At 42.6% G+C, this 11057-nt stretch overlaps 1 pseudogene; it reads right to left on the reverse strand.

Moving 5' to 3' along the window:
• Positions 1–6877: 6877 nt before the first annotated feature.
• LOC121778943 lies at positions 6878–9442 on the reverse strand (annotated as a pseudogene).
• Positions 9443–11057: the final 1615 nt, after the last annotated feature.

Consider the following 11057-nt stretch of genomic DNA (forward strand, 5'->3'; position numbering starts at 1 on the left):
GTGGAGGCAGTAATGAGGGGGAGAAGCCCGAGCCTGATGAAAAGGAGAAGGCAAGGGCTCAAGACAGAGAGTACAAGGCATATAGTACCTTGATACTCAACCTCAATGACAGAGTCCTCAGAGAAGTTTCAAAGGAGGAGACAGCGGCTGGAGTTTGGTCCAAGTTGGAGTCATTATACATGGCCAAATCTTTGGCAAATCGGCTGCACCTGAAGCAGAAACTTCTCACTTTCAAGATTGCTGATGGAAAAGGTGTGTTGGAACAGCTCGAAGAATTTGGGAAGTGCATCGATGATCTTGAGAACATTGATGAAGAGATTAAAGATGAGGACAAGGCTCTGATGTTGTTGAATTCCTTGCCACCAAGTTATGAGCATTTCAAGGATGCTATACTTCTTGGTAGAGAGTCCAAGATTGGATATGAAGAGGTGTACTCTGCTCTAAAGCTCAAGGAAATCCAGAAATCTAATCCAAAGTCCACTGAAATGGTGTCTGAGAGTCTGAGTGTTACTGATCACAAGAAGAATGTGAAAAGAAAGTCACAGAAGAAGCCATGGAAAAACAAGACAGCTGACTGGAAAGAGACCAGATCATGCCATCACTGCAAGAAACCAGGCCACATAAAGAAGAATTGTTGGGTTTGGAAGAAGAAGCAGGCCGAGGAAGAGAATGGCAAGAACAATGCTGATATTGCAGAAGAGTTGGTGGTCCCGGAGGCTCTGTGTGTGACTGAGGACATGGAAGAACTTCCATGGATCATGGATTCTGGATGTAGCTTCCACATGTGTCCAACTAGAAGTCATTTTGAGGAAATCAAGAATGCAGCTGGATCAGTTTTGTTAGGAAATGACCAGATATGCAGAATCAGAGGAGTTGGGTCCATCAGGCTTAGACTTCATGATGGCTCCATCAGGTTACTCACTGGTGTGAGGTTTATTCCAGAGATTAAGAGGAATTTGATCTCTATTGGAGTGTTGGATGCAGCAGGATATAATTGCATATTGTCTGATGGGATTATGAACATCGTCAAGAATGGTGATGTTGTTATGATGGCTGAGAGAAAGAGAAGCCTATACTATCTAAAGGCAAGTGTGGTTACTGGATCTGTGAATCTGGTATTAGACTTAAGAATGTGGCATCTCAGACTCGGACACTTGGGAGAAAATGGAATCAAAGAATTGGCCAAGAAGGAGCTGATTAAGCTGGAAAATCCCAATGAGCAGTTGGGTTTGTGTGAGCAATGTGTGCTCGGAAAGAGTAAGAAACTGCCCTATGGGAGAGGAATTCACAGCTCAAGGTCACCACTAGACTATGCCCACAGTGACTTGTGGGGCCCAGCTACACCAGCTTCATTGGGTGGAGGTAGATACTTTCTATCCATTATTGATGATTTCTCTAGAAAATTATGGGTGTTTATCTTGAAGGAAAAGTCAGAGACATTCATGAAATTCAAGGAGTGGTGTAGGGAAGTGGAGGTGGAGAAAGGGTGTTCTTTGAAGTGTTTAAGAACTGATAATGGGCTGGAGTTTCTGAGTGGGGAGTTTGATTCTTTCTGCAAGCAGAAAGGTATGAAGAGGCATAGGACATCTCCCTCTAATCCCCAACAGAATGGAGTCGCTGAGCGCATGAATAGAACCATCCTAGAGCGAGTTAGATGTATGCTCTTTGGCTCTGGAATGGCTAAGAGATTCTGGGGTGAGGCTGTGAGTATGGCAGCAGTTCTCATCAATAGAAGTCCTTCTTCAGCTATAGCTTTTGACACTCCTGATCAGAGATGGTATGGAAAGGCCATGGATTATTCGAATATGAAGATTTTTGGTTGTATGGCTTATGCACACATCAGGCAAAGTAAGTTGGAGCCAAGGGCCTTGAGATGTGTGATGATTGGATACCAAAGGGGAGTGAAGGGCTACAGGCTGTGGTGCATAGAGCCAGGAAATCAGAAAGTTATTATCTCTAGAGATGTGCAATTTGAAGAAAGTAGGATGCCATTTCTGGAAAAGGCTCAAGAGAGCCAGAGGCCATCTCATTCTGAGAAAGAACCAGAGCCTGAGAGGATGGTGGAGATGGGTGTTCCAGAACCTGAGGAGGCTGAGGAATCAGTTCAGGTGAAGGTTTCTGGAGCAGATAGAACTGCTGAGCCTGAACAGCAGATGGGAAATCATAGTGAACAAGAAGAAGCAGGTGCTGATGTGTTGAACCCTGAGCAGCAGGATTTGGGTGACTATGTTCTAGCCAGAGATAGGGTCAGAAGAATCCCTAAACCATCTACAAGATACAGTGAAGAAGAATACTTGCTATATGCACTATGTGTTGCAGAAAACATAGAGTATGCAGAGCCTTCAAGCTTCAAGGAAGCTATGAGTTCTAAGGAGAGCAAGCAGTGGATGGAGGCTATGATAGATGAAATACAGTCCCTGATCAAAAACAAGACATGGGTGCTTGTGAAGAGACCTTCCACACAAAAACCAGTGAGTTGTAAGTGGATATACAAGAAAAAATTGGAGGTTGGGAACAAGATTAGGTTCAAGGCTAGGCTTGTAGCTCGGGGGTTCACACAAGAGGAGGGAATAGACTATAATGAAGTATTTTCTCCAGTGGTAAAGCATGCCTCAATCAGAATTTTGCTAGCTATAGTTACTCAAAGAAGTTGGTTTTTGGACCAACTTGATGTGAAGACAGCCTTTCTTCATGGAGAGCTTGAGGAAACTATATACATGAATCAGCCAGAGGGATTTGTGATACATGGGAGTGAAGATAAGGTTTGTCTACTAAAGAAAAGTCTATACGGTTTGAAGCAAGCAAGTAGACAATGGCATATCAAGTTTGATGAACATATGCAGAGTATGGGATTTATAAATTCCAGATATGATAGTTGTGTCTACTTCAAATCAAAGTCTGAGGGACCTGCTGTGTATTTGCTATTATATGTAGACGACATCTTGCTTGCTGGACCAGATAGACAGGAGCTAGATAGGGTGAAAGCCTTATTGAAAAAGGGATTTGAAATCAAGGATCTGGGGAGTGCTAGCAAGATTTTGGGAATGGATATATTCAGAAGTGCAGATAAGAGGGTGTTGTGGTTGTCCCAAGAAGGCTACATTCAGAAAGTACTGCACAAATATCAGATTGACAAGAGTAGAACAACCTCAGTTCCACTATCACAACAGACTAAGCTGTCCAAATCACAATGTCCCAGAAATCAGCAAGAAGAAAGAGAGATGAGCCAGATACCTTATTCCAACATAGTTGGGAGTGTGATGTATATGATGATATGCACAAGGCCTGATATTTCTCATGCGGTAAGCGTGGTGAGCAGATACATGTCCTGTCCGGGAAGAGAGCACTGGTTGGCTTTGAAAGGGATTCTCAAGTATCTTAAAGGAAGTAGTGATCTGGGAATAATGTTCAAATCAGAGAATGAAGGAGATAAGGATAGCATTATTGGGTTTTGCGATTCAGATTATGCAGCTAACCTTGATAATAGGCGCTCACAATCTGGGTACATATTTACCTTGTTCGGCTCCGCGGTGAGCTGGAAGTCTAATCTCCAATCCGTGGTGGCTCTATCGACGACGGAGGCAGAGTATATAGCTCTTGCTGAGGCAGTAAAGGAAAGCTTCTGGCTTAGGGGTATAGTTGGTGATTTTGGGGTGAAGCAAGAGAATGTTGTGATCAAGTGCGACAGCAATAGCGCGATTTGTCTTTCGAAACATCAGACATATCATGAACGCAGCAAACATATAGACGTGAGGCTGCATTTCATTCGAGATGAGGTTGAGAAGGGTGCGGTGAAGATTGAGAAGGTCAGCACCGAGCACAATGCGGCTGATGCACTTACTAAAGCCCTACCGAGATCCAAGTTCCGACATTGCTTGGATTTGGTTGGGGTGGTCCGAAATTTGTAAGTATGGGAAGGAAGGTGGAACTGGTGGTGATGGATCTTAGATTGCTCAAAGGTGGAGGATTTGTTAGTGTTTGAGCTCATCAAGATCGGATTGAGCTGGTGGAAGAATCAAGTCAGGAAATAGCCGTTGGGAACCGAAACAGAAACTAGCCGTTGGAAACGGTTATAACCGTTTTCGGCAAAAGGAAGCTGTTCGCCAAAAGGTGTTCGCCAGAAGGTGTTCGGCAAAAGGTGTTCGCCAGAAGGTGTTCGGCAAAAGGTGTTCGCCAAAAGGTGTTCGCCAAAAGGTGTTCGGCAAAAGGTGTTCGCCAGAAGGTGTTCGCCAAAAGGTGTTCGGACAAAAGGAAGCTGTTCGGCAAAGGAAGCTGTTCGGCAAAGGAAGCTGTTCGGAAAAAGAAGCTGTTCGGCAAAGGAAACTGTTCGGCGGTTTTTCTTGATCGGTACTACTTAAGGAAGTTGCGATTCATTCCAGAACTAACAACAACAGAAATCAAAAGGTGATAGAGAGAAAATTCAAGAGAGGAAGTGTTATCTTTCAGCTGTGCGTTTTTAGCTCTCGAAGCAAGAAGTTTTCGGGCGAGTTGAGGGTTTTCCATCTTGTAAATTCTTGAGAGTTTTGAGTGCTCTTGTGTTTGTAATCTCTCGAGTGATCAATAAAGAAACACACCAGATTCTGCCCGTGGATGTAGGCTTACGCCGAACCACGTAATTCGCTTGTGTTCTTCCTTGCATCTTGTCATTTCATTAATTTCCTTTTCGGTCATCACAACCATAGGTTCGTTCTTCACAAAAATGTCCCCTAATGAAAATGTAGGATATCGTCTATTTAAATTTTGATTTGAAGAGATGACGAAGACCTAACAAAACCCACTCATGGATTGTCACGACATCAAATCCTTTTGTTGCAACACCGCCAGATTTAGGGGTTCGGAGGGACCCCTAGAGCGAAGTCGCTCAATCTTGAAAAGCCATAGAGCGAAGTCGCTTTTGATTTTAAAAAACTTTTGCTGGGAAATCATAATTTTACTACTCTCCCCGTCCACAAAAATATAATACATTGTGAATGACACAGATTTTATTGATAAATTAAGAGATAGGGGAAAAAAGTAAGAGAGAAGTAGTGTTAGTGGAATGTGAGGTTCATATTATTAGTAATAGAGAAAGGGAAAAAGTAAGGGAGACTTTATTGAACTCTATTTTTCGTGGACGAAGGGAGTGTGTTATATCCACTATAGGGAGTAGAAAAGAATATTCTCTCTTTCTCGATCGTTCACATCAAGCTATAAATCATTTCCATCCAATATATATGTCCCAAAATTATATTCTGAATCCGACACCAATTGTAACACTTGCAAACCCGATCGAGCAGGATCAGTCGAATTCCGCTAAAGGCGGATTCGATAAACATATCGTCAAACCAAAAAAAGACCAACTTAAATTTTTTTTTTGGAAAAGCTAATTGATTACTACAACTTTATATCGTCGTGTACAAAGTACCAAAGTGAGCATTTTTTAATTTGTATTCCTATTTTTTCCTTAATATTTTGCGGCCCAATACTCAAACTAAATGTACAAATAATAAATCGAATGTTTACGTAAACTAAATAAAAAGTGGTACAAATGGATACTAATCATATGAAGGATTTTGGTAGCACATTTAATCTTTTGATAAAAATTAAAAATTTTAATTAATATCCCATACTACTTTTTTTATCCACTTATTTTGTTTTTCCTATTGTTTTCTACTTTATTCTACCATATATATTTTTTTACAGGCGGAAAAAGTATTATATGAATTGTGTAGATGTATAGAGATTGGGTATGTAAATTGTACTACGTTCTCTTGTCTAATTTGTTCAAATAAGCATATGAGAATGCAACTAGCTGCCCAAATCTTTCTTTTCTAACACACACTTAGTTGTTGGATGTATTTTTATTTATAATAATCACAACAAAACGCATTATGCATTTATGCTTGAGCTACTTTCTGTGTCGCTTGTCTGCGTGGGCTTTGAAATGTGATGTTTTACTTTTTAATTGACCAACCATTTTTAAAAAATAGCAATTTTTGTTTTTAAAAACGTTGAAGCATGATGAAGATCACTTTATTGTTTATCTAGTTGAACCCAAAATATTTATTCCATTTTCAAATTCCTAATTAAATTGCTCTCGCAATATAGTACTAAGAGTTCCGCAACTTCTTTTAATTGATACTCTATATCATTAATTTTCATTGATAAATGATAATAATATGCTACAAATTAATTTCACCTAAACCAAAAAGTTTTAGGAGCAACCAAGCAAGCAAAATTGATAGAAGAGACAATCTGAAGCAGGAAAAATCGATACGAAACTGAAACTATTAGTAGAGTTAACAAAAAAAAAGACAAAATTTATCACTAGTTCCTAAGGCCGGAGTAGCAAATAGCAACTCAAAAGGAGATGGTGTTGGGTTGATTGTGTCGGATTAAATATTTTAGGGACCCATTAATTAGTCCCACCGTAATTAACCATGATGGGAATAGTCCAAATTGCTGATATTAAAGGCATCCCTATTAACTTAGCATGAGACAAAACGGTTAATTGCTTTTAAGAATCTTGGCTTAAATGTCCCACTTAATTGCATTTGTCCAGCAAGGGAACCATAATTTTATTTAAAAAAATAAAACAAAATGATCTTAAACAAGAAATTACGTTTATAATGCTACACTGTAAGATAAACTAAAAATAGCTAAAGAGAAAAGTACATACAACTGCACTCGTTGATAAAGACCTTTATTGAATGATTCTACTTTTATAGTAGTAGTTTCTTTTTACAAAAAAATTACACCGGCTTAAAAAACTAGAACCGGGCAAAGCAATCTGAGATTGTGAGTTCTGACAATTTTTTGGATTGTTTAGCTGCTTTCTCTTTATTTGTATAAACATGGATGATATGCAGTTGTTGAGTAGATCATCTAATAATCTTTGCTATTCCTTTCCTCCTTTACCCTCCTTAAACAGAGCTAAGGAATATGAACATATATCCCTTTGTACGGTTTCCTTGGCCTTTTCAAAGCTGGAATGCACGCTGTAGACCTCGTATACGAGCAGCGTGAGAGCTGAGAAGTAGCCGAATCGGAGAAACATGGATATGGAGGGGATCCAAGGGGACCCCCCAGTTCTCGGGCTTCCCGACCTGAGGAACCAACACCTGCAAGAGAGCAGCACAAACTCCGAGCATCACGAGCCTGGGCTTTCCGGATGCAAGTGAGTGAGAAGCATAACAGGAAAGACAGAGTCGGCCATGGATTCATCGTCCCTATGGCCACATAGCGCCGGTATATCACTGCATTCGCCACCATGTAGAACACGAACAGAGTCCCGATCGACACCAAATCCAGCAGGATATCTAGATCAGTGATTGCTGCTGTCAAGACCCCTGCAAACCATCTTATTTATCAGTTATACATCATAATAATCCTTTACAAATTCCTTTAAAAAATAGTCAAAAAGCCACTACTAAAAGGATCCCTCGGAATCTGCATTGATGATCATATTAATCAGCTAAATCATCATTCCAAAATGCCCACACCAATAGTTTCATCGAACCAAAACCAAGCAGTGGTCCCTAATTGCAAAGATGTGCAGTTGTCAACGTTTTTACTTTGCTAGTTTTCATAAGGTGATGACATTTATAGCAAATTTAATCTCCAGTTCCATATTTCAACATCAAACATGAGGCCCCACAAATACAAGCAATACAGTTTTCATTATCTGAAAAAAGCATAAATGCATCAAACCGAAAGCTTTTTCTAAGTGGGACCATCCTTTCTAAATGATTTAGGAAGTCTCCAAATCTTGGGGGAAAATGACGTAAATCTTGACCCAAAAAGAAAGAATTAACATCATTTGATTCGTCAATATGACATTCCTAGTTGGGAAGCCTGAGCCTCACAAAGCATGTGAGCATCAGCAACCATAAATTGTTTTGGCTTGTCTTATATTATCAGTAAGGTATGGGGCTTAAACCACAAGAAAACAAATCACATAGAGGGTATCGAACTTGGATGATGATGATGACACGTCCATTCCATATAGTGATAAAAACAGTTACAAAAAGAGAGAGGAGAGAGAGTACCGAGAAGGCAAGAGGCGTTGAGAGGGGTAGCATTGGAGCGGTGGACCTGCGCAAACCAGGAGGGGACCACGCAAGATCTCCTGATGACACACATGTAGCGAGCCTGGCCCAGCATCGCCACCAGGAGAGACGTCACTATCCCGAAACTGGCCCCCACCCCGATCACATTCCCCCGAAAACGGCGCTTCCGCATCGATTAGATCATATGGCAGAAGCGCCGACATCGATGCCGCCATCAAGCAGTATAATACCGTCACCATCATCACCAGGGGCGTAGCCACCTTATGAGGACATGGGGCAATTGTCCCTCCTCATCCACTCATTCTCTTATATATTTATACATAAATTTTTAATTATGTACTTTAACCATACTAAATGCCCCTTCTTAAATACCATTCTCTTATATATTTATACATAAATTTTTAATTATGTACTTTAACCACACTAAATGCCCCTTCTCAAATACATAAAATTTTCCTATGTATTATATTTTTACCCCTTCTCCAATAAAATCCTGGCTCCACCCCTGATCATCACCGACCCCGTCACCCCGATCGGAATGTTCCTCGCCGGATTCTCCACCTCCTCCGCCATCGTCGACACCGCGTCGTACCCGATGTAGCTCATGTACACCACCGCCGCCCTGTTGAACATTCCCGACGCTCCGAAGGGGAAGAAACCGCCTGCGCTTTTCGGATCGCTCGGCTCCGTGAAATTGACGAGCTTCCCTCTCCAGAACCCCATCGCGATCACGAACGCGATGAACAGAATGTGCAGCGCGGTGAGGGACATGTTCACCCACGAGCTCTGCTTCGTGCTGTAGCAGATCACGATTGTGACGAGCAGCACTACCACCACCGCGATCAGGTCGATCTCGTTGTATCCTCTCGGCAGGCTGTGGATTGTGAACCGCAGCTGCGCGTCCGCGGGGAGGCCTAACGCGGTGCCGAGGTAGGAAGTGAGGCCGCGGGTGACGGCGGCGTTGGAGAGGACGTAGTCGACGATGAGGTTGGAGCCGGTGAAGAAGGCGGGGAGCTCGCCGAAGGTGACGCGGATGTAGCTGAAGGAACCGCCGGCCACGGGCATGGCGACGGCGAACTTGGTGTAGCAGAAGGTGGAGAGGATGGCGCAGAGGCCGGCGATGGCGTAGGAGAGGACCACGGCGGGGCCGGCGCAGAGGCGGCTGGCGCGCAAGGTCGTGATGAATACGCCGGCGCCGACCATGCCGCCGACTCCGAAGCAGATGAGGTCGTGCCAGCCGAGCGAACGCTTCATTTCGGAGCGGAAGAGGGAGCGGTCATTTCTTGCGATGAAGTGGAGACGGAGCAGGCGCGGCGGCGGAGGCGGTTTGGGGTGTCGGAGAGGGCGTGGAGGTAGGATTTCAAGCTGGAGGACTGATGAGAACGGCTTGTCATTGCACTATGTTTTTAGCAGAATGTATTAGATTGTGTGTGTGAGTGTGTCTCTCTATATCATACTGTATATATAAAGAGAGATGGATGGAGAGAGAGAGACGAGGAGGAGAAGGTGCGAAAAGAAAAAGGGAAAAGGGAGAGATAGAAGAAGAGAAGATCAAACGGCAGCCAATTTTATTGTAGAAACCGGAATTATCAGGTGAAGCTTTTTCGGTATCACCTTTGACTTTATGGAATAAAGAGGATAAATTTTTTTTAATGAAATATGACCCGACTTTAATTTTATTACTTAATAACTAGTATCAGTATAAATTAATGACATGTACATTTAAAAAAAAGGGAAATAGTAAAATATTTATTGAGATACATCCAAATAAGGAAATATAAGATATTTAATGAGATCAATAAAAATAATTACTAAATAAAGGCAATGTGTCAACATGTCACTGTACAATAAATTCATGCTGATCCATAGGATTAAAATCAAGATTTTTATGCAATAATTCTGAAGAAGAGAGATAAGAGCATCCACAACGGTGGACGGCGGCCCCGCGTCCGTCCGTGCCAGCGGCGAGGACGCATACCGCCGCCGCGCTCGCGCCGTGCTAGCGAGCAGGCGACGTGGCGGCTTACGATTGGGCAACGGCATAGCCGTTGCCTTTGAATTATTATTTTTTATTTTAAAATTCGATTTTTAATTATATAAAATGATAAAAAATAAAAAAAAATATTTTTCAAATCCCAAAAATATGGCCGTTTTTTTTCACTTTTTCTGAATTTTTTTGAAATTTTTTTTATTTTTTTTCCCCCAAAATCATCTATAAATACACACATTCATCATCCATTTATCACATCAAATCATCTGTCATTCATAATTCTCATACAAACTATCAACACATTCATCCCTCACTCAAAACCTCAAATAGATTTCACCCATATTATGGCGGAAGCGGAGCGCGAAGAACAAGAATACTACGAACAATATCGTGCCGCTTACGAAGCATACGTCGCGGCGAATACCCCCGCTCCTCCTCCTCAACGAACCAGATCAAATCGCCGCTACATCCATCGTGACCGGGAGGGAGCCCACGAAAGGCTCGTTGCCGACTAGTCTACTTTGCCGACCAGCCGCGGTTTCCGGTAGATTACTTTAGGCGCCGTTTTCGCATGTCAAAGCGCTTGTTCATGCGAATTGTCAACACATTGTCCGCACGTGTTGAATTCTTCCAAACAGGTCCAGATGCAGCCGGCCGGCAAAGTATCACGCCGTTGCAGAAGTGTACGTGTGCCATCCGACAACTCGCTACTGGGCAAACGGCCGACATCTTTGACGAGTATTTGCATATCGGTGAGTCCACTGGAATCCTTTGTCTAAAGAATTTTTGCGAGGGCGTTCGTTCAGCTTTCGGGGATGAATTCCTTCGGGCACCCACCACCGATGATTGCCAACGGTTGCTTAGTCTTCACGAATCAGTCCATGGCTTTCCCGGAATGCTTGGCAGCATTGACTGCATGCATTGGAGGCGGAAGAATTGTCCGACTGCTTGGAGGGGGCAACACTTGAGCGGTCACAAAGGCGGCGGCCCAACGCTTATCCTTGAGGCGGTCGCCGACT

This window comes from Salvia splendens, chromosome 2 (genome assembly GCF_004379255.2).
Source record: "Salvia splendens isolate huo1 chromosome 2, SspV2, whole genome shotgun sequence".
Lineage (NCBI taxonomy): Eukaryota > Viridiplantae > Streptophyta > Magnoliopsida > Lamiales > Lamiaceae > Salvia > Salvia splendens.